General features: G+C 43.2%; 1 protein-coding gene and 1 long non-coding RNA gene across 14 annotated transcripts in view; both read left to right on the forward strand.

The window, feature by feature from the left end:
* The window catches only part of ADD1 (adducin 1), a 1,467,941-nt gene that overhangs the window by 1,201,444 nt on the left and 241,750 nt on the right, over positions 1-24,747 (forward strand). The gene's annotated exons all lie outside the window — the stretch shown is intronic.
* On the forward strand, positions 496-19,788 carry LOC122794481. The gene is made up of 2 exons (XR_006363647.1): positions 496-1,876; positions 19,481-19,788. It is a non-coding gene; the product is annotated as an uncharacterized LOC122794481 (long non-coding RNA).

Genomic DNA, 24,747 nt, shown 5'->3' on the forward strand with positions numbered 1-24,747 from the left:
AGCACCACACTAAACCAGCCAGTTACAGCTCAGATCTACATATGCTGAGGCTTTTAAAATAGCCTACCTAAACTGCAAAGCCCTCTTAAATGCAACCTAAGAAATGAGTACCCTCAACAACCTCACAAACAGGCTGCACCCACCATAAAACATACGTCCAGAAGTGTCATGGTCTCAAGTCAAAAGCCACTAAGGCAAACCACTCCACAGTCCCAATGTCCCAGTTATAGGTGACTCCACAGCGAGTCACATTAATGCACCTCTCATCAGGCTGTGCAAGAAAGGCAGTCACAATCATTTGCCTATCAGGAGCCAGTATTCACCATATCACACAAGCACGCAAGTCCTTGCAATGTAATTATACACATAAAACCATCATTGTATTATATATATATATATATATATATATATATATATATATATATATGTATATATATATATATATATATATATATATATATATATATATATGTGTGTGTGTGTAAATGATTTGAAATGTACCTCCATGGGTTGTATAAAGAGAGATGATGGAGCTCTCAGAATATGTGTCTGTGGAAAGTATGACTCTGTCTTCAGAAATTGGCTTAGCTTCTGGCGTCATTCAAAGTGGGTCCAATATATGTAGGCCTGGGAGGAGATGATAGAAGGTTCTAACTGCTTTGCCAGGAACAGCCTGCACCTCTCCCTGTAAAACTTCTGTGTATACTGGCTGCAACCTTGTCTTCCCCAATAATGTCTTTTTTAGGCCGTTGTATAAACCTCCCAACATAACTAAGTAGACAGCATTAACGTATCACTTCTCAGTGCTAAGAGCTTTAACAAAAACACACCCAGCAAGCATTGCTTACCCTGGAAAACATCAGTATATGCATTGTCACAGAAACCTGGTTCAAGATCAGTGAAAGCATTCTATCATGTAGGGCTTTACTACCTGTCTCTTGTACAGGCCACCGCATTAGACAAAGGTACTAAAGACAGAAGTGTCTCTATAAACAATACCACTTATTTATTTGGATTTGTTTACCGGGAAGGTCCGCTGGGCCTAGGAGAGCCCATTTTCAGTGGAGGCCCGGGGAGAAAAGCGCCACAAAGGTTCAGCAACAATCATAATATGAACAACCATAAGAAGTAACAAAAAAACAGTACAGGAGTTTACAGTGCAATATAATTATAGTTTAAACTAAGTGCACAACAGATTTTACATTTATAATATTAAACAATGAAAGGTATACAGTGTTATATAAACACTAGTCTAAGCTAGACACACACTAGATTAGATTATTTACATTTATGGTAGTTTTTGCAACAGTGAGCAAGTTCCTATAAATAGAATATTAATGTATTGAAGTGTGAAGTATTATTATGAGTAAATAGATTTGGAAGGAAGTGCAAGTTGTTAGAAGACATGAGATAAACTACGGAGTTATAATGGGGGGAAGTCAGGTTTTAGGGAGTGTAGATTTAGTACATGTGCAGAACCAGAGAGAAGAAAGATGTTCTTTAAGGGACTTTTTAAAGACAGCAAGATTGCTTCTCACATCGTAGAGAACTACAGGATCCCCTCTTTGACCCCCCTTGGCCCATACCTCCTACCTAACTAGCATGGAGTCCCACTGTATTAATCCAGACCCCATTCCGGCAGACTGTAACGTCCTCTACATAAACTTGGTGACTTGTATTTCCTCAGACATGTATGCCCAGAGGTTTGTGGACTTCATCATTACAAACTCTCTGGACCAGTGCAGACTCTCCAGACCAATTAGTCTGCACCCCAGTCAGAGGTAATAATGTCCTGAACTTGGTCCTTATAAAAACGGGCAGTCCTGCTCCCAACTGGTTGTAACTTCCTCCCTGGTCAAATCAGACCACAACTTAGGTTCATACTAGGCTATCTGCCCTAGGGCATTTATAAGCCTAGCCAGAGTATGTTTGGCTTTCGCCACCCATTTTAAATTAATTTTGCTATGCCCTTTTCCGAGGTTAGTATACTGTGCCTCTGTGTAACAGTGACACAGAAGTGATACCCGGGGTAAACCTACGATCTCCCATCCACTCATCAAGATTCCTCTTGAAAAGAGTCAATGAGGGACTCTGCCTAACCTGGACTGGGATTTTATTCCAGAGTGAAGGGAGCCTCTGGGTTATGAATCTGTCCCTCCAGCATGTCCTATTTATTTCAGTGCTGAGGTTCAAGTCTCTCAAGCGTAGCTCGATGGGATTTGGATTTTTGAGGTGCAGCATGTCCCTTAATTCCGGGTTGGACATGGCCTTATACGTCAGGCACAGGTCACCTCTGAGCAGGCGGTATGCCACTGAGTAGAGCTGGAGTTTCTTTAACCGGGCAGCATATGGCATCTGTTTGAGCCCTTTGATCCTCTTGGTGAGGTACTTTTGGGGTCTTTCCAGTTGCTGCAGGTGTTTGGTAAGGTACATCCCAAAAGGGGCATTGTACTCAATTATGGGCCTGATGAGGGATGAGTAAAGAGGCACGATGACCTCCCGTAATCTAGATGTGAATCCCTTCATGATTAGGTGGGCTATATAAAATGTTTTTCTAACCACTTTGGCCACGTGGTTGTCAAATGAGAGATTGCTATCAACTTGGGTCCCCAGGTCCCTAATTACTTCTTCTGTACTTAATGGATTACCACCTATGTGGTAATTTGTGGGCACTTTGTTTTTGCCAAAGGGGATGACTATACACTTTTTGGCGTTTAGCTTGAGGCCATGGCTCTGGCACCAGTTGTCTGTTTCTATGAGGCCCTTTTGGAGAATGCTTGTCGGCTGGAGAGTCGATCATGGCGCCCAGTTTACAGTCATCTGCGAACTTGGTCAGCCACAGTCCTTCCGTGCTGGCCTGTACCTCCGAGAAATATATACCAAACAAGAGAGGTCCCAGGACTGAGCCTTGTGGGACGCCACTTGTAACTGGTTTGGAGTCTGACATGGCTCCAGCAATTCTAACCATGTGGGTTCTGTCCTTCAGCCAGTTTGCAACCCATCTAGTGACATAGGGGTTTATATTTAAGCTGGTGAGCTTATCTATAATGCCCGAGTGGGGTATTGTATCGAAGGCCTTTGCGAGGACCAGATAGGCTGTGCGGACCAGCTTCCCTTCACAATGGCCTTGGTGACTGTTTCAAAGAAGTCAACCAGGTTTAAGAGGCAGGATCTGCCCTTAACAAAGCCAAACTGGGTAGGATCCAGTGTCTGTAGGTCCCCAATATCTTTATTTATGAGGTCCATGATGATCCTTTCCATAGCTTTGCAGACCAAGCTAGTCAGGCTTATGGGGCGATAGTTTCCAGGGTCCGTTGAGGCACCACCTTTGTGGAGAGGGACCACTGTTGCTGTCACGCCACTCTTTGGGTACATATCCTGTAGTAAGGCTGAGATTGAACAGTAGTTTTATGTTTGGGTTTAGCTCTTCTTGGAGTTCATGTAGGGCAGCCTGGGACACCGTCTGGTCCCATTGATGCTGTGTTTTTGCTTTGGAGAGGGTGGCTCCCACCTGAGCATCTGAGATGTCAGGGGCAGCACTCTGCTGGGATAGATATTTGCCCTTTGGGGGAGGGGAGAAGTTTGCGCTGAACCTGTCAGCTAGGATGTTGGCAATGTCTGTGGGATCAGTGTATTTTTTGTCATTTTGGACTAATTCTGAGCATATCTGGGAATTCCCACCCAGGTTCCTAACATAACTAAAGAAAGCCTTGTGATTATCCTTAGTGTCCTGTGCAATTTTTCTCTCGAAGCTGGCCTTTGACGATTTTATGAGTGCCCTTAGTTTTTTGCTAATACTGATCAGAGATGCCTTCCCTTTTTGGGATTTTGCTCTATCATGTAGTAGCTTCCTCCTTCTATTGTATAGTTTTATGGCTGGGGTCCACCAGACAGGTCGTCTGCCTTTGGAGGATTGGGTCTTGGTTTTATTTGGGATTGCATGATCCATGCAGTCCTGAAGGTGTTCATAGAATGCATTTATAAAGGATTCTGCAGTCCGGGCCGTATTTTCCACAGGCCCGGGGGCTTTGAAGGATTCCACCTCGGTTTTGAGGAGTGTGAAATTTGCTTTAGAGAAGTTTTTCACTGTGGTTTTCTGGGCAGGGGGTGGGGTTGGAATGTGAATATCCAGTGAGATCAGTTTATGGGCTGATCTTACCAGTGAGGGATACACTTCTGGTCTGGATCATAGAGTCCCCATGTTGGTGATGATCAGGTCCAGTATGTTTTCCCCTCTTGTGGGAGTGGTAACAAGTTGTTCCATAGCATTTGAGTTTATGAATTCTAGGAACCTTTGGGCAAGGGTGTTGGAGCTAGAGTAATGCTCCCAATCTATGTTTGGGTAGTTGAAGTCGCCCAGTATAATGGTGTTCGGAGAGACCTTCATATTTTCCAGTGTTCTCAGGAAGGCCGAGTGGGGTTCCTGGGTTTGGGAGGATGGTCTGTAGCAGGCTATAAACTGGAAGGCAGTTTTACCCACTGTTAGTTGCACATGGATAGTCTCCGATACTTCGTGCTTTGCCACCAACCTGGAGGTGTGGGTATCTTTGATGAATATCGATACTCCCCCTCCTTTTGTGGTTCGGTCCAAGTTTTGGGGAAAGAGCATGGTATGAGGTATAACCTGGTAGTGCTGGGGTGCTCTCGGGACCCCTCAACCAGGTTTCTGTTACTGCACAGATATCGATGTTCTCCATGCTAAGGAGAGTTTCGAGTGCGTGCATCTTGAGGTTTAGACTTCTAGCGTTGAGTAGCATTACTCTTAGTTTCTTATCCCTTGTGATACCTATGGAGGTGGGTTTGTCTTTTGAGCCTTGCCTAAAAAAGGCACTATGGGGGTAGCAAGAGCCTTTGCCAATATCCGAAAGCCCAGGGGTGACGGGTGCAAGCCATCCCTAGCAAAGCTTCGTGGCTTGTCGTGCATATCATCCCAAGCTGATAGGCATTGGATCCCCTTTGAATGACACCAATACTTAAGCCAGTTGTTGAAATTGATCATCTTGTCTTCATACTGTGGCATCATTCTTGGTGAGGGTAAGATGCTACTCAAGGTCAGGGTCATACCAGCCTGGGCTACATGCTCAGAGAGCTCCTCTATGTCTCTTTTCATGTAGTCCAGGGAGGTACATCTCAGGTCATTCACACCAGCATGGACAATGACTGAGTCATATTTGTACTTGCCTTGGAGTGACCTGAGTGCTTGTGTTATGTGGCGGATCCTAGTGCCAGACAGGCTGCTCACCGTGACCTTCTCCTTGTTCAGCCTGGTGAGCGGGACGTCAGTGTGCCTGATGATAGAGTCACCTATTACAAGTGTATCAGGTGTGTTGTTTAGCCTTAAGGGCTGTGACTGTTCGGCACACTGGCTTTCTGAGATATGTGTTACACGTGTTTTTTTGGGGGGTAGCGGTTGCTTGGGTGTCTGCTTTGGAGGTCTCTGCTGCTTAGGCAGATCTTTATTTAGAGCCTCCGAGTATGTTTTTGTGTGATTATGTGTTTGGTTTGCTGTCGTGGTAGGTCTATGTGAGACTGGAATTGTAGTGAGTGTGGTTTCCTTCTCCTCCTGACTGGGTTTGCCAGTACTGAGTTGAGAGAGCTTAGCCTCCAGTTTGGCTATATGGTTGCATCTCTCACATGTGTTGGAATTTGTTGGGAGGAGGAGAGGGTTGTCTGTGTACATGAGGTAGTTGTAACATTGCCTCAAGATTCCCATATTCACCAGCTGGACCAGAGGAGATTGACAACTGACCTTTGGACATGGTAGAATAATATTGGGAAATTCTTTATAATTGAAAACAAGGGCCAATGGGGAGCGAGGGTGTAGTGCTTTTAATTTTTAGTGCTGACTTATAATTGCTTTAGTGAGCAAGTGCCAGGTAACAAGTGCAATGTGTTACAGGTAACTTAAAATGCAAAAGCGACAAACAGTAACTTTCTTTCAAGCGAAGCAAGGAAATAAGTACAGTAAGCAATGCAGATATCACTAGGGATCCACAGAAGCTGAGAAGCCGCATTTAGGTGGAATTAGCATTCCAGGGAAATAACAAGCATACAAACAAAGCTAGATTCAGCAGGCCTGGATCTAGTCTATGCTACAGCAAACAAGGTGTACCAATTTCAGTAAGATAGAGTTCAAATATTCAGGCACTATAAACCTTTAACCAGAAATTCCCAGCTCAGAAGGGCAGAGTCCAGCCTCTCCTCCCACAAGAGTGCAGACCACGAACCTTCTTAATGTAAAATAACTGGCCTGAAGCCCAAGTGCTTAAACCAGAGCTAATACACTTTAAGAATAACAGACACTGAGCTCTCAATCAGCAGTTCCCAACTTAGAAGGATGAAAGCTACCTGTCCTGCCACCACAGTGCATGCCACAAACCTTCCTAATGTAGAACAACTGGTCTGAAGCCCAAGTGCTTAATCCAAAAGACTTAGAATGATAGCTACACTTTAACCAAGTTACTACCAAGCAGTAATAAATACAACTGAATACTTTAAATAATGCCTGGATTAGTGCTCAAGTTACACAAACAAAGCTAGATTCAGCAGGCCTGGATCTAGTCTATGCTACAGCAAACAAGGTGTACCAATTTCAGTAAGAAGCAGTTCAGATATACGTGCACTATAAGCCTTTAACCAGAAATTCCCAGCTCAGAAGGGCAGAGTCCAGCCTCTCCTCCCACAAGAGTGCAGACCACGAACCCTCATAAAATAACTGGCCTGAAAGCCCAAGTGCTTAAACCAGAATTAATACACTTTTAGAATAACAGACACTGAGCCCTCAATCAGCAGTTCCCAACTTAGAAGGATGTAAGCTACCTGTTCTGCCACTACAGTGCAGACCACAAACCCTCTCAATGTAAAACTGGTCTGAAGCCCAAGTGTTTAAACTAAAAGGCTTAGTATGAGCTACACCAAGCAGTAATAAATACAATTGAGAACGTTTAAGATGACGCAAAAGCAAAATAAAGTAGGAAGAATTACAAGTACAGTAAAAGCAGAAGAAATTTTTTTTTTTTTTTTTTCTTTTTAGGAAAGTAGCAAAAGCTGTAGTAAATACAATTCTCATGCAGTGCAAGCTGGCACACTTGAATATGTAGCAATATTCGTCCACACACAGTTTGAAAAAATGTAGTTAAATTAAAAAGGACTAAAAGCAAGTGCAGAAAGGGTTTATTAGGTAGAATGCGGTAAAGAGATGTCCTAGGGGAGTGTCTTAGATCAAATCTACAGTGGGGCGGGCACTGCAAAAGCCACCAAATTTAAGCTACAACCAAGAATAGGGAGGGGGGGGGTGGGGGACCAGTTTCAACACAGATGTAAGGAATGTGCAAATTATAAAAAAAATATATGTACTGTTTTCTATAGATTTGCAGAGCAGTAAGACACAGATATCAAGCAGACAATTTAGCTCTATAATACAGAATAACACAGAAAATATACTTAGCTCTATAAACTTGAATATAGTTCTGTGAGGCTGTCTCTCAAACTAAGGTTCCAGTTTGAATACAGGTTGTTAATTAAAAGGAGACACAGCACTAGCTAAATTATATCAGCTGAAAGACAAGGCAGGAAATGAGGGGGGGGGCAGTTTCAACACAGATGTAAGGAATGTGCAAATTATAAAAAATATATATACTGTTTTCTATAGATTTGCAGAGCAGTAAGACACAGATATCAAGCAGACAATTTAGCTCTATAATACAGAATAACACAGAAAATATACTTAGCTCTATAAACTTGAATATAGTTCTGTAAGGCTGTCTCTCAAACTAAGGTTCCAGTTTGAATACAGGTTGTTAATTAAAAGGAGACACAGCACTAGCTAAATTATATCAGCTGAAAGACAAGGCAGGAAATGAGGGGTGGGGGCAGTTTCAACACAGATGTAAGGAATGTGCAAATTATAAAAAATATATATACTGTTTTCTATAGATTTGCAGAGCAGTAAGACACAGATATCAAGCAGACAATTTAGCTCTATAATACAGAATAACACAGAAAATATACTTAGCTCTATAAACTTGAATATAGTTCTGTAAGGCTGTCTCTCAAACTAAGGTTCCAGTTTGAATACAGGTTGTTAATTAAAAGGAGACACAGCACTAGCTAAATTATATCAGCTGAAAGACAAGGCAGGAAATGAGGGGGTGGGGCAGTTTCAACACAGATGTAAGGAATGTGCAAATTATAAAAAAATATATATACTGTTTTCTATAGATTTGCAGAGCAGTAAGACACAGATATCAAGCAGACAATTTAGCTCTATAATACAGAATAACACAGAAAATATACTTAGCTCTATAAACTTGAATATAGTTCTGTAAGGCTGTCTCTCAAACTAAGGTTCCAGTTTGAATACAGGTTGTTAATTAAAAGGAGACACAGCACTAGCTAAATTATATCAGCTGAAAGACAAGGCAGGAAATGAGGGAGGGTGGGGAAACAGTTTCAACACAGATGTAAGGAATGTGCAAATTATAAAAAAATATATATACTGTTTTCTATATATTTGCAGAGCAGTAAGACACATATCAAGCAGACAATTTAGCTCTGTAATACAGAATAACACAGAAAATATACTTAGCTCTATAAACTTGAATATAGTTCTGTAAGGCTGTCTCTCAAACTAAGGTTCCAGTTTGAATACAGGTTGTTAATTAAAAGGAGACACAGCACTAGCTAAATTATATCAGCTGAAAGACAAGGCAGGAAATGAGGGGGGTGGGGCAGTTTCAACACAGATGTAAGGAATGTGCAAATTATAAAAAATATATGTACTGTTTTCTATATATTTGCAGAGCAGTAAGACACAGATATCAAGCAGACAATTTAGCTCTATAATACAGAATAACACAGAAAATATACTTAGCTCTATAAACTTGAATATAGTTCTGTAAGGCTGTCTCTCAAACTAAGGTTCCAGTTTGAATACAGGTTGTTAATTAAAAGGAGACACAGCACTAGCTAAATTATATCAGCTGAAAGACAAGGCAGGAAATGAGGGGTGGGGGCAGTTTCAACACAGATGTAAGGAATGTGCAAATTATAAAAAATATATATACTGTTTTCTATAGATTTGCAGAGCAGTAAGACACAGATATCAAGCAGACAATTTAGCTCTATAATACAGAATAACACAGAAAATATACTTAGCTCTATAAACTTGAATATAGTTCTGTAAGGCTGTCTCTCAAACTAAGGTTCCAGTTTGAATACAGGTTGTTAATTAAAAGGAGACACAGCACTAGCTAAATTATATCAGCTGAAAGACAAGGCAGGAAATGAGGGGTGGGGGCAGTTTCAACACAGATGTAAGGAATGTGCAAATTATAAAAAAAATATATACTGTTTTCTATAGATTTGCAGAGCAGTAAGACACAGATATCAAGCAGACAATTTAGCTCTATAATACAGAATAACACAGAAAATATACTTAGCTCTATAAACTTGAATATAGTTCTGTAAGGCTGTCTCTCAAACTAAGGTTCCAGTTTGAATACAGGTTGTTAATTAAAAGGAGACACAGCACTAGCTAAATTATATCAGCTGAAAGACAAGGCAGGAAATGAGGGGGTGGGGGCAGTTTCAACACAGATGTAAGGAATGTGCAAATTATAAAAAATACATATACTGATCTGAAGTAGGAGATTCATTTGTCTGCAACCTGTGGGTTATGGATCCGATATCGGATCCGAACCGGCATGGTTTACCAGCTATGGATCCAAGCTCTCAGCTCCTCCCTCACCCATAATGCCCTCCTCTACCCGCATGACCCCAGATCTCGTTTGCCGCGCATGGTGACCGGATTGTTTCTCAAGCTCTCCAGCTAAGTGCTAGTTTCAAGTATTTAAGTTGTAAAATTTAAGACTTTTTTTTGGTTATTTGTGTGAAAGTGTAGGTTTTCCCTTTGGTATATTTACTTTTTAGTGTTTAAACTAAAAGTTATATCCCTCCCCTCGCTGTTAGCGTAGTGTGTGTGTGTTGGGCCTGTGAGTGATTTTGTGTTTCTTTAGTTACTTTTTTAGTTATAGTAACTACTGTTGTAGATTGGGATGTCTGAGCAACCCAAGTCTATTTTTTCTAAATGCTCAGTGGCCATAAGCTTTCCCCAGCTGATGGCCACACTGTGTGTTAGATGCCTGGGGTTGAACACCTCACATCTGGATGTTCCATTTGTGCAGGGTTCAACCCCAGGGCATTGAAGGAGCGGAGGTCCAAGCTTGTTTTGGCGGGCCTTTACCGCCGGACTCGCTCCGACCTCCGCTCATTCGGGAGTAACTGCATACGGTTATTCCTTCTGCTCCCCCCTCCTCCTCCTGGGACTCAACCTCCCGCTTCTGGTTCGGAGGAGAGGGTGCTAAGAAAAGGACCGGAGGGAGAAGCACCATAAGCGGCGGGCCGAGACCTCTGTTTCGCCCCGCCAGCCAAGGGCTTCTCCCGGCTCCATTGTCGGCTCGGTCTCCTCCTCGGCCCGGTCTCCAGTGTGTTTTTCACCGGGACCTGAGGAGGAGGAGACCCGATCCGTCGAGGCTATCGAGGAGACACTCCAGGCCTACCTCGGTAGCCTCGCCGAGATCTACGATAGCTCGGATGCTGATCTGGACCGGATGATGAGAAAGTTCATCCAGGCCCAGATGCAGATGGGAGTGCTTTTGCCTCCCTCTGGGGAGCTCAACACCCTTTTCAAACCGATTGTTCTCCGACCCGCTACCCGGTTCGGAGCAGTTGGAGCCGAGCAGCTTCGGGGTGGGTCGGCGCCGATAGTACTTTGTACCGGATCCGACCCTGCCTCGAGTGCATCGGATCCGACCTCTCGAGCCTGGATCCGAGCCTCAGATCCGGGGATCAGTGCTCCTTCAGCGCCTGTGTCGGAGCGCACTGTCCCTTAGGATCCGAAGCGCCGGCGGCTCCGATCCACTCTTCGATCCGAGGGGAGCCGATTGTCGGATCCTTTGGTCGAGGTCGGCTCCCTTCGGGCGCTTGATGTAGTGGAGAGGGCCCTGTTGAGGGTCTCCGGACCCCGGCACTTGTTTCGCCCGCCCCTCTCCTCTGCACTGGGTCAGGCTTCCACCATCCGCCCTTGGGACAGCCCGCTTCTGTGCCCCAAGCTGCTCCCCTGGAACAGGTTGCTGCTTACAGGAGTCCTCTGACAGCCCCCAGAGGATGTTCCTTGCAAGCATACGCAAAAGGAGGCACATTGACTCCCGAGTCTCTCATGGAAGACACGGACTTGGAGGAAGGGAAGGCTCCCCACGGTCACCCCGAGGATGTCTCATTTGGGGACATCATGGAAATGCTCCATTATAAGGGGTGGTCTGCCCCCAAGTCTTCCTCGGACGAGTCCGTGTTCTTGGAGGCATTTGAAGCGGGCCCGTCTACCTCTTGGGTGTCCCTCCTGCCGACCCCTGGTGGACCTCATTACCCCAGGGCGTGGAAGGAACCGACACCGTGGAGCCAATCCCTAACAGGCCCGATAGGATCCTCAGCCCACCGTCCGACCGGGCCCATTGGAGTAAGGGGCCTCCGGTAGATGCCATGTTGACGGCGGCGGCCACCAAGAGGGAACTTGCTCAGGAGAGTCCCTCAGTCCATCCCCGAGCAAGGAGTCTCGATGATGGACCGCTTGGGAAGCGGATGTTTAGTACAGAGACCTTCTGGGTAAGGGCGCTGAACAAGATGGCACACGTCATTAGGATGCAGCGAGATCTCATTAAAGAATACGCTGCATCTCCCCCAGAGTCCATGTTGGAGGAGGACAAAATGCTGCACTCCACCCGCATGGCCACTCTTAGATCAGTTACTAATACCTCTATGCGGCTACTCTCCCATGCTACGGAAGGCGCGCTAGAGCAGGGGCAGGCCTAGTCACTAGACGCCAGGCCTGGCTCTGTCACTGCGATTTTTCTGAGCCCTTCAAAGCGTCATTTAACGCCCCTTTGATGGTTCTGCCCTCTTTGGCAAAACCGTTCGCGACACTTTGACCCAGAGCGAAGGACGGAAGACGCTGTCTGCCGCCGGAATCCGCTTCTCTGCACACCTGAGGCCCTACTCTAGGAACCAAAAGGGTCAGAAGAAAATGTGGTTCGAAGCAGCAATCCCAGCCTGCTCCGGACAACCAGTCCTTCCGTGGCAGAGGAGGACAGGGAGGACGCCCTAGAGGCAGAGGGGCTCCCAGGAACTTCGGGTCCAGAGAACCTTTCTCTGAACGGCCGCAGCAACCCTGAGGGTTGCCCGGCTGCTCCACTCTGGAGGCAGTCGGGGACATTTTTCGGGCATCTAGCGGCATGGGAGTCCATAACATCAGACCGCTGGGTTCTCCAAATCATATCCAGGGATACCATCCCTTTCGTCACTTACCAAAGTTGAAGTCCTCCCAGACGTTCCACCCGGTCAACGGGAGGCGCTTTGGCAGAAATTGGCCATTTGCTAAAGAAAGAGCCATCCAGCCCGCCCCCAGACCAGATCGGATCAGGGTTCTACTCCAGGTTCTTTAGTGCCAAAAGACGGGGAACTAAGACCAATTCTAGACCTTTCTCTCTTGAACCTGGCAGTCCCCAAGGAAAAATTCAATGGTCACTCTGCAATCTATTCTCCCCTTCTGGGAGAAAATCACTGGATGTGTTCTATAGACCTCAAAGATGCGTACTACCACATCCTGATGGACAGGCTCCAGGAGGTTCCTCCGCTTCCGGCTGGGAGCCAGTCACTACCAGTTCGGGTCCTTCCCTTTGGTCTCACCACAGCCCCAGGGTGTTCACCAAAGTATTAGCAGTGGTAGCGGCCCACCTGAGGCTTCAGGGGTGCAGGTCTTCCCTACCTGGACGACTGGCTTCTTACCGCCCCAACAAGGCATCTACTACTATTGGCGTGAGACTCCTTTCTCCATCTTGCTCCCTTTCTGGGCATTACAATAAATACAAAGAAATCCAACCTGGCGCCCACACAGCTCTTAGATTTTATAGGGGCCAGGTTAGACACAAGGAGTTTAAAAGCCTTCCTCACTGCGGACAGAGTTCAAAATCTGCAGCTCCAGGTGCGGGCCATTCTCCACTCAAGTTCTGTTCAGGAGTTGGTCCTGAGGGCTCTAGGGTCCATGGCGTCTGCTATAGCACTTCTTCCTCTTGCCAGGCTCAATATGCATCCTCCAGTGGACTCTCTTAGTACAATGGTCATACCTTGCTCCCTATGCATCATCCCATTGCGATCAGCAAGGCTTGCAAGGTCCCTCCTGTGGTGGCTTCACTCCCCAGATCTCCACGGAGGCCCATTTTGTGCTTCTCCCCTCTCGCCACGGTGACCACGGACGCCTCCCACCTCGGGTGGGGGCATTTTATGGCGGACCGCCCAAGGCACGTGGAACAATTCAGAGACCTTACTGCATATCAACGTTCTAGAGATGAGAGCAGTGCTCTTAGCGTTGCTAGCACTTCAGGACTTTCTTCCCTTGGGAACAATTGCGATTCAATCGACAACATGTCTGTTGTCTGGTACATCAACAAGCAAGGGGAACAAGGTCTTACCCCTTTGTCGAGAAGCCATGAGAGTTTGGGAATGGGCAATCTCCACCAACCGCTTTCTAATAGCAACGCACATTCGGTCGGTCCAACATCCTGGCGGACAAGCTCAGTCGCACCATTCTGACCCCGCAGTGGTCTCTCAATTTTCAAGTAGCGGACGCATATTCGCACGTGGGGATCTCCTTCATGCGATCTTTTGCCTCTCCCTCAAACACCAAGTGCGACAGTTTTTCGCTCTGATACCCTCCAGGAGGTTCTCCAAGAGACGCTCTGGTGCATGCTTGGCCACCCGGTCTTCTGTACGCTTATCCACCCTTGCCTCTGATGCTCCAAGTTCTTCAGAAAGCCTCTCGGGTGGGTTGCAGAATGATTCTCATTGCTCCGTTTTGGCCTCGACAGATCTGGTTCCCCTTTCTAAGGTCTCACTCGGTGAATCCTCCTTGGATTCTAGATCCCATTCCGGATCTGATATCCCACCCATCCTGCATATCTCCTGCGAACCTGGACAACCTGAAGCTGACCACTTGGCTGCTCCAGTTCCACTCTTGATCAGGACTCCTGGTATTTCGTCACCTGTGAAGGCAATCCTGGTGGCAGCTCATAAACCGTCCACTAGGAAAGTCTACCGCAGCAAGTGGAAACAGTTTTCTTTGTGGGCGGAGCGGCAAGGCCTGAATCCCTTCACTGTTCCTCTCCCTTTAGTGCTTGACTTTCTAACCACTCTTTTTAACGATGGTGTCAGCAGTTCCACAGTCAAAGTACAACTGGCGGCAATTTCTCATTATCACATTGGTCATGACTCTAGTCCACTCATGTCAGCCAAGTGGTGTAAAATTTTTCTTAAAGGTACTTTCCTTCTCAGGCCCCCTGTGAAACAAGCGGTTCCTCCTTGGGACCTCTCCTTAGTTCTCCAGGCCTTGACCGCTCCCCCCTTCGAACCAGCGGCTACGGTGGATCTCAAATTCTTGTCTTTCAAGACAGCCTTTTTAGTAGCCATTACATCGGCCAAGAGAGTTTCAGAGCTCCAAGCATTATCAGCTAAACCTCCTTACTTGGTATTTCATCCGGACCGTGTTTACCTCAGGACCAACCCGTCCTTTCTTCCTAAAGTAGCTTCTGAAGCAAACATTAATCAATCCATTAACCTCCCTGTTTTCTTTCCTAAATATGAAAACAAAGGTGAATACAAGCTTCACTCCGTAGATGTTCACAGGCAACTTAGATTTTATCTAAACAGAACGGCTGGTCATAGGCAATCCGACCAGTTGTTTATTTCCTTTGCTAAATTTAATTTGGGCAAGCCAATTTCTAAAGTTTCTCTGTCTCGCTGGATTTCACAGTGTATCTTATTGGCTTATCAAGCTTCAGGAAGGCCGCACGGAGGGTGTACACCATTCAACCCGGTCAGTATCTACCTCGGCAGCCTTTAAGGCTAGGATTCCTCTAGATGATATTTGTGCAGCAGCCACGTGGGCTTAATCTCATACTTTTATTTCCCACTATAAGTTGGATCTTGCATCTAGGGTAGAGCATCATTTGGCTCATGGTGCTCGGAATATCCTTCCATGATGGCCGCCCAAGATTCAGGTAGCTGGGGACTCTGTCCCACAGGTTGCAGACAAATGAATCTCCTACTTCAGATTTAGAAGTTATGTACTCACCATAACGTTCCATCTGAGTATGTGTATTCATTTGTCTGCAACCATCCCGCCCTCCTATCCCCCTGGCCTTTCAGTTTCCTGCATATTATGTGTTACCCTTTTCAGGGTGTTCTTGCTGTTGGCAAACTCGATCTGAGGTCATGAGGGTAGAGCAGGGCATTATGGGTGAGGGGAGGAGCTGAGAGCTTGGATCCATAGCTGGTAAACCATGCCGGTTCGGATCCGATATCGGATCCATAACCCACAGGTTGCAGACAAATGAATACACCTACTCAGATGGAACGTTATGGTGAGTACATAACTTCTAATTTTCTATAGATTTGCAGAGCAGTAAGACACAGATATCAAGCAGACAATTTAGCTCTATAATACAGAATAACACAGAAAATATACTTAGCTCTATAAACTTGAATATAGTTGTGTAAGGCTGTCTCTCAAACTAAGGTTCCAGTTTGAATACAGGTTGTTAATTAAAAGGAGACACAGCACTAGCTAAATTATATCAGCTGAAAGACAAGGTAGGAAATGAGGGGGGTGGGGGCAGTTTCAACACAGATGTAAGGAATTTGCAAATTATAAAAAAATATATATACTGTTTTCTATAGATTTGCAGAGCAGTAAGACACAGATATCAAGCAGACAATTTAGCTCTATAATACAGAATAACACAGAAAATATACTTAGCTCACTTACAAATGCCTTCTACCAGCACCTACAGGACTGCATGGATCAGGCAATCCCAAACAAAACTAAGACTCTCTGTACCAAAGGCAAGCGTCCAGTCTGGTGGACCCCAGCCATAAACAAGCTCTACAACAAAAGGAGGAAGCTACTACAAGATAGAGCAAAATCCTTGAAAGGTAAGACACCTTTGATCATTATAAGTAAAAAACTAAGAGCTCTCATAAAATCATCCAAGGCAAATTTTGAGAGAAAAATCGCCAAGGACTCTAAAGAGAATCATAAGGCCTTCTTTAGCTATGTTAGAAACCTAGGAGGAAACTCCCAGATATGCTCAGAATTAGTTCAAAATGATGTGAAAATTACTGAACCTACACACATTGCCAACATACTGGCTGACAGGTTCAGTGCAAACTTCTCCCCCCCCTCCCCCCCAAAAGGAGAGATATCTATTCCAGAGGATTGTAGCCCCCAAACATCTCCAACGCCCAGGTGAGAACTGCCCTCACTAAGGCAAAATCACAGCATCCATGGGACCGGATGGTGTCCCCGGCTGTGTGCTTCATGAACTCAATGAGGAATTAAACCCACAGTTAGGACAGCTGTTTAATCTTAGCCTCACCTCAGGATACATCCAAGGAGTGGCGCAGCGACTGTGGTCCCACTTCATAAGGGCCGTGGCTCCACAGACCCTGGAAATTATCGCCCATTAGCTTGACAAGCCTTATCTGCAAAGCCATGGAGAGGATCATAATGGAACTCATAAATAAAGACATAGGGAACTTGCAGACTTTGGATCCAACTCAGTTTGGCTTTGTCAAAGGCAGATCCTGCCTCTTAAACTTGGTTGACTTTTTTCGAGACAGTCACCAAGGCCATTGATGAGGGAAAGGCAGTCCATACAGCCTACCTCGACCTGGCAAAGGCCTTCACACAATACCCCACTCAGGTATCATCAAAAACTCATCAGCTTGAATGTAAACCCATACATCACAAGATGGGTTGCAAACTGGCTAAGTGACAGAACCCACAGGGTCAGAGTTGCTGGAGCCATGTCAGACTCAAAGCCTGTCACAAGTTGTGTCCCACAGGGCTCAGTCCTGGGTCCACTCTTGTTCGGCATCTTCTTTTCTGTAGTACAAGCAAACACAGGTAGGTTATGCCTGACAGAGTTTCCAGATCACTGCAAACTGGGCCATAGTGAAAACACATCTGACACAGAGATCCTCCAGGAGGGCCTCACAGAAATGGATAACTGGTGCCAGAGCCATAGCCTGAAGTTAAACGCCAAAAAATGCATAGTCATACCCTTTGGGAAAAACAAGGCTACCCCTAGCTACCATATAGGTGGCAATCCACTGAGCACAGAAAAAGTCATCAGAGATCTGGGGACCCAGGTTGACAGTAGCCTTCGCTTGACACTCATGTTGCTAAAGTAGTTAGGAAAACCTTCTATATCACCCACCTGATCATGAAGGGATTCACATCTAGATCAAGGGAGGTCATCGTCCCCTGTACTCATCACTTATTAGACCTATGATTGAGTACAATGCCCGTTCGAATGTATCTGACCAGACACCTGCTGCAGCTTGAAAGGCCCCAAAAGTTCCTCACCAAAAGGATAAAGGGTCTCAAAATATGTCTTATGCTGCCCGACTGAAAGAACTCCAGCTCTATTCAGTCTCATACCGCTTGCTCAGAGGTGACCTGTGCCTGACATATAAGGCCATGTCAAACCCAGATTTGATGAATATGCTTCACCTCAAAAATCTAGATCCCTCAGAACCACAAGGGCGGGAGACTTAAACCTTGACACGGTTATAAATAGAACGTGCTGGAGGGACAGATTCATCACCCAGAGACTCCCTATGCTGTGGAACAAAATCCCGGTACATGTGAGGCAGAGCACCTCTCTGGTCTTGTTCAAGAGGAATCTTGACCAATGGATGGGAGATTGCAGATATACCCCAGGGATTACTTCAGCGTCACTGCTTGACAGAGGCACAGCAAAATGATAGGCATAGTTTTTATTCAAACTAAAGGGGTGGCGAAAGCCACATAACTATGGGCTAGGCTTATAAATGCCCTTGGGCAGATAGCCTAGTATGAACCTATGAACCTATGAACCTATGAATATAGTTCTGTAAGGCTGTCTCTCAAACTAAGGTTCCAGTTTGAATACAGGTTGTTAATTAAAAGGAGACACAGCACTAGCTAAATTATATCAGCTGAAAGACAAGGCAGGAAATGAGGGGGGTGGGGCAGTTTCAACACAGATGTAAGGAATGTGCAAATTATAAAAAATATATATACTGTTTTCTATAGATTTGCAGAGCAGTAAGACACAGATATCAAGCAGACAATTTAGCTCTATAATACAGAATAACACAGAAAATATACTTAGCTCTATAAACTTGAATATAGTTCTGTAAGGCTGTCTCTCAAACTAAGGTTCCAGTTTGAATACAGGTTGTTAATTAAAAGGAGACACAGCACTAGCTAAATTATATCAGCTGAAAGACAAGGCAGGAAATGAGGGGGTGGGGGCAGTTTCAACACAGATGTAAGGAATGTGCAAATTATAAAAAATATATATACTGTTTTCTATAGATTTGCAGAGCAGTAAGACACAGATATCAAGCAGACAATTTAGCTCTATAATACAGAATAACACAGAAAATATACTTAGCTCTATAAACTTGAATATAGTTCTGTAAGGCTGTCTCTCAAACTAAGGTTCCAGTTTGAATACAGGTTGTTAATTAAAAGGAGACACAGCACTAGCTAAATTATATCAGCTGAAAGACAAGGCAGGAAATGAGGGGGTGGGGGCAGTTTCAACACAGATGTAAGGAATGTGCAAATTATAAAAAATATATATACTGTTTTCTATAGATTTGCAGAGCAGTAAGACACAGATATCAAGCAGACAATTTAGCTCTATAATACAGAATAACACAGAAAATATACTTAGCTCTATAAACTTGAATATAGTTGTGTAAGGCTGTCTCTCAAACTAAGGTTCCAGTTTGAATACAGGTTGTTAATTAAAAGGAGACACAGCACTAGCTAAATTATATCAGCTGAAAGACAAGGCAGGAAATGAGGGGGGTGGGGGCAGTTTCAACACAGATGTAAGGAATGTGCAAATTATAAAAAATATATGTACTGTTTTCTATAGATTTGCAGAGCAGTAAGACACAGATATCAAGCAGACAATTTAGCTCTATAATACAGAATAACACAGAAAATATACTTAGCTCTATAAACTTGAATATAGTTCTGTAAGGCTGTCTCTCAAACTAAGGTTCCAGTTTGAATACAGGTTGTTAATTAAAAGGAGACACAGCACTAGCTAAATTATATCAGCTGAAAGACAAGGCAGGAAATGAGGGGGGTGGGGCAGTTTCAACACAGATGTAAGGAATGTGCAAATTATAAAAAATATATATACTGTTTTCTATAGATTTGCAGAGCAGTAAGACACAGATATCAAGCAGACAATTTAGCTCTATAATACAGAATAACACAGAAAATATACTTAGCTCTTTAAACTTAAATATAGTTCTGTAAGGCTGTCTCTCAAACTAAGGTTCCAGTTTGAATACAGGTTGTCAGTCACATTTACTTTATGATTGAAGCCTGTAGCATCCCCCAATACCTCAGAATTCAGAGACTATGCAAAGGCTGATCTACTAAATCTGAGTGATGACCTGGCTGAATTAAAAGCTCCTTCCACCTCAGTGATCGTACTACTTAGTCTGAATCCTTTACAGCCAAATTCTATGCATATATAAATAGTTGCATAGACGCAGCTGTCCTTCTCCCCTGTGGTGGAACCCTAATGTAATTAGGCTATATAATAAAAGAAAAAAATAAATAAAAGAAAACCGCTCATTGCAAGCAAAAATAAATCGAACTGTCAAGAAGTAAAAAAAAAAAAAAAAAAAAACTCTTCCTAAACTAAACAAGGAACTGTGGAACCTGATGAAATTAACTGAAGACAGATGTGAAGTAAAAATAGCCACTCGGGCAAAAGATAACCATGTAGCCATCTTTAATTATTTTTGATGTCTTGAAAAAAAATATCCAGCATTGCACTGAGTTAATAGTAAATGGTATCTCATACTCAGACCCAGAGGGCATAACAAATCAACTAACAGACGGCTTTAACTTAACCCTCCTCCTCCAATATTCACAGAACAGATACCTGCATCTACACCCCCTCAATCTCCCAAAAACAGTTTCTAAGGCTAAGAACACTGGATCTGTGGGTCCCGATAACCTACCAGGCTGCCATCTGATTAGCCAGAAACAAGAGTTGTTGGCCCTTCTGCAGAGGCTATTCAGTATTCATAGGTTAGTACTAGGCTATTGGCCCTAGGGGCCTATACAAGCCTAGCCATAACAATTCCCTGGATATTTCTTCCCACAATATTTACTTCCCTGGACCCCTGTCTTGTAGGGCAGCTGACATGATCGCCGGGGTGAATTTCCCATCTCCCATCCAATCGTCAAGGTTCCTTTTGAAAAGGGCCAAGGAGGCGCTCTGCTTGACATGTATGGGCAGTCTGTTCCATAGTATGGGGAGTTTCTGGGTCAGGAACCTATCCCTCTAGCATGTTTTGTTCATTGTGATGACAAGGTTTAGATCCCTGGAGCGTGTGGCTCTGAGGGATTGGGATTTTAAGTGGAGCATGTCCAACAGCTCAGGGTTTGACATGGCCTTGCATGTTAAGCAGCGATATTGTTGTCAAAACAAGCATTCTGCCAGAGTGAAGGACAGCAACAGTCATTCCCATGCGCAAAGTTCTAGCTTCAAAATACCTGGGTAACTATAGAACCATAAGCCTGACCAGCCTTGTATATAAGAATAAGGTGAGGGTCATTGTTGAACTAATAAATCTAGGTGTAATCTACAGACTGTCAACCCATTCCAGTTTTGAATTTGGCTATGGAAGGTCCTGTACACTTTATCTGGTTATCTTATTTGAATAAAAATGAGCATGTCAGTGCTCACTGGATATCTGGACCTGACAAAGGGATTTGACACCATGTCACAACTGGGCATTGTAGATAAACTTTCCCAACTAGATGTTAACTACTGTGCGACTCTTCAGATAGCAAATGGCTCACACATAGAACCCAGGAAGTAAGGATAGCTGGGTGGCTCTACCTGCCAAATGCATGTCACTAGATGTGTCTCCCAAGCTTCATTCATTGGGCCAGTCCAATTTGGCATTTACTTTTCCAAGGTTAAAGGTAATGCTAAGGAATGGTACTGGTGTGGCAGCTAAGGATATGTGGGAAGAGACTAAACAAAAAATAATACAAAAACTGAGAAAATGGAAGCTCTGTTAAATGGATATCGATAGTAAGAGACAAGCAGTTAAAATGTTTAGTCCCTTTAATGTTATACATAGGTCAGGCATATTTATCAACCAGAGGAGAAGCTGTGGACAGCAATTAATAAAGAGCTGAAGGATTTTATCTGGGAGGGAAAGACAGCAAGAGTCAAGTGAGATAAGCTTATTCTTCCAATAAAATAGAGCGGATTGGGATTATCAGAGTTGAAGGGGTATTTCAGAGCAACACAGTTAAGGCTGCTATACATAGCACAAGCAGAAAACTATAATTTGAAGTGGAAAGAGATGAAACTGGGAAGCTCAAGCAACAGGGAGAGACTGGGATTTTGGTTGCAGACATTTAAGAAGAACAATAATCATACAGTATATTCTATTTATAAAGTAGCAGAAGGTCTTATAAGAACTAAGCTAGGATGGGAATGGAGAAAGGAAATTCTGCCGATTTAGGTATGACTGCAACTAGGGATACAGACAATAGGCAAGAGGGGGTGGGAATATATTTGAGAAAACTGGCACAGGAAACAAGTTATTGGGAGCAAATAACTAGAAAGAGAAGTAATAGAATGGGAAGATGCCAAGAACGTACTTGTACTGCAGGATAGAGATTGGCATCCATATCAAGGATTGCTATCAGAATGTATGCAAAGAGAAAGAAATAGGGGGCCAAGACCAGCACTGGTAGAGTTTCTAGTAGAATCTAGAACAGAAGTTGCAGTTAAGAAAGGAATAATTAGTAGAGCATATAAAATACTGCATGATAACTACAAGATTTAATCAGAGGAGGTTAGGAAGGATTGGGGGAAGAGAAATTAGATAAGCAATTCACAAAGAAACAATGGGGGGGGATATATGTATGTCTCCAAAATATGCAACAAAATCTAGAAGATTTCGGATCCTTGCCTCAAAGTGTTTACATAGGTATTTGTATACCCCAAGCAGACTCCAAAGAATTTTTTCTCAGGTAGACAGCAAATGTTGGAGGTGTAATCGGGAAGAAAGAGGTAACTGGGAATATATTTTCTGGGAGGGTAATGAGTTAGCAGGCTAAACGTTCCCTGCAGAATGCTGTGTCGGAGATGCTGGATGAGCAAATTGGAGTAACTAGGGAAATGTTTTGAGCTACGATACAGAATTGGAATTGCCTAGACCTAGTAAGTCCTTGCGGAGTCTAATTATGATGAGTGCCAAACGAGCAATTACTAGAAAATGGAAATCAGTCTAAACTAACTTTAGAAGTAGCAAAGATAGTAACATAGATAAAACAAGTGGAACTGGGAATTTTAAAAAAGGGTAGGAGCAAATTACATTGGAAAAAATGGGAAATGTTGGATCAATGCATGCAGAGGAGGAACAAAGTTTAAAAGAAGACAGGATTTGTGCGAGCTATGTAAGGACCGACTAACAATGACTTGGTATGTTAAAAGTGATTTATAATGTTATGCAGCTACAGTTGTCAGCATGCTTTGGAATGTATAATGTTTGCTAGTGACATTGTGTCACTATGGTTTATTTCCATTTATATAACTATAACATTGCCTATGTCATACATGATAATTTAATAACAATGTTTCTTTTTAAAAGAAAAAGCTAATGCTAAGGGTTTGTGGCTGATCAAGTCTGCAAATAACTGCAAACTTGGTGCCATCATAAACTCCCAGATGGCACCAGGATCCTACAAGAGGACTTGTTCCAAACACATAGTTTGTATTAAAACTATTGATTAAAACTAAATGCTAAATGCGTAATCATATCCTTCAGCAAGTATGACACCCTTTTTAATTATCACATTGACAACATTACCTGAAAATTGATCCCATAGTTGAAAATCTGGGAACTTACCTTTAGAATGAACTCCCCTTTGATCACCTGTATCCACTATTGTTAAGAGAACATGTTTTATAGTATCTTTATTGAATTATCACTTAAGACATCGGTAAACAAACATTTATATAAAAGAAAATAAACCATATCAACGTGTTCCCAATTACAGAAATTATACATCGCATTTATTCTTTTGAATAGCTACTATGAATCCAACATTATATAATTTGCTCAATTCCTGCCCTCCCTTAAACCTCACTCTTCCTCCAAAACATTGTTCTGCACATATTGTTCTAATAGTTTCCATTGTTTATGTAACTTGCTCCTACCCTTTTCTAAAGATCCCACTTAATAGTGTTTTTTTACCTCTGTTACAGTATTCAGTATTTCAAATAGAATTGATTTAGACTTTGATTTCCATTTTTTTAGTAATATCTTTGTTTACACCCATCAGAATTCTTTACATTCCTCTCTTTTTAGCAGGGAGGTGGGAAAGCACCAGTGTCTTATTTTTACTTCATGACCGTACATTTTTATCTTAGTTTTTATTGGCGCATGATCTGAAATAATTCTTAGATTTGTGTCGAAAGCTTTCCATTAAATCACTTGTTCCTGTGAAGTATAATTTCTGTCTAGTCTAGCCCTGTTATTGCACCTTGGGGAATAATATCTAATTTCTCTGAGTTCTGCTACTCCATTCAAGTCTTCCATACTAAATATGTTCATAAAGTTCTTCAGAAATCTTCCCTCTTTTGTTATATTTTCCCTTCCATGTCCACCCAGAAGCATCCTCACTGTTGCCAATCAAATTCTAGTCCCCACCTGTAAGTGATATTCCCTGCTGAAGCTGATTATTTCTCCCAAACTTTTGTTAAGCTTTATAATAGCAAATTTAGTTGAAATATAAATACATGTTAGTGTAATCTTCTTCCCTTGCCAGTAGTAACTTCTTACTGCCCCAGATCTGCCATTATTGTCTTTTTTTTCTTCCTCTATCACTATTGGAGCTCTTGTTGCTATTAGTATAATTGCTCCTCCTTTGTCTCCGATATTTCGGTGAATATCATGCTGAAATCCTTTCTTTATCAAATTCACTTTCTCATTTCTTTCCATTTGTGTCAGCTATAACATTGCTATTTGCACAATGCATTTGTTAATGTAATTACTCATCTTTTGCATGCATACCTGTAAGACCATTAATGTTCCAAAGTAGCCATTATGATAAGACGTCATTATTCCAACCTGTTATACATGACTGCTTTTTAAAATGTCTATTTCCAGCTTTTATGTTACACACACTCACTAAAGGTTGGTAGGTTGATCTTTTATACAGATTTTGTCATTTCCATTTGAACCTATGCCATATTTTACAAGACTTTTTGTTTTAACGAGAACCCTCAAGCAAAAAAAGAAAAAAAAAACACACACAGCCCTATAACCCATTAACTTAAACACTTAAAACTATGTACACCTTCAGATAGTGAAGTTTAACCCTCCTGGTAGGAACCCTTGTCTCAAATAGACAGTTGTACCCAAAAGCATTACCTAACCTTGGTAATCGGGGTCAGTGTCATGGTTAAGGTGTTTACCTCACAGACAAGAGGTACAGGGTTTGATTCTCACCAATGGAAAATTGGCTAGGTTTAAAATGACCCACAAGGGCAGTTACCTTTATACTTACCTTGTTAAGGCTGTGCT

This window comes from Protopterus annectens, chromosome 2.part1 (assembly GCF_019279795.1).
Source record: "Protopterus annectens isolate FY-2018-M chromosome 2.part1, PAN1.0, whole genome shotgun sequence".
NCBI lineage: Eukaryota > Metazoa > Chordata > Ceratodontiformes > Protopteridae > Protopterus > Protopterus annectens.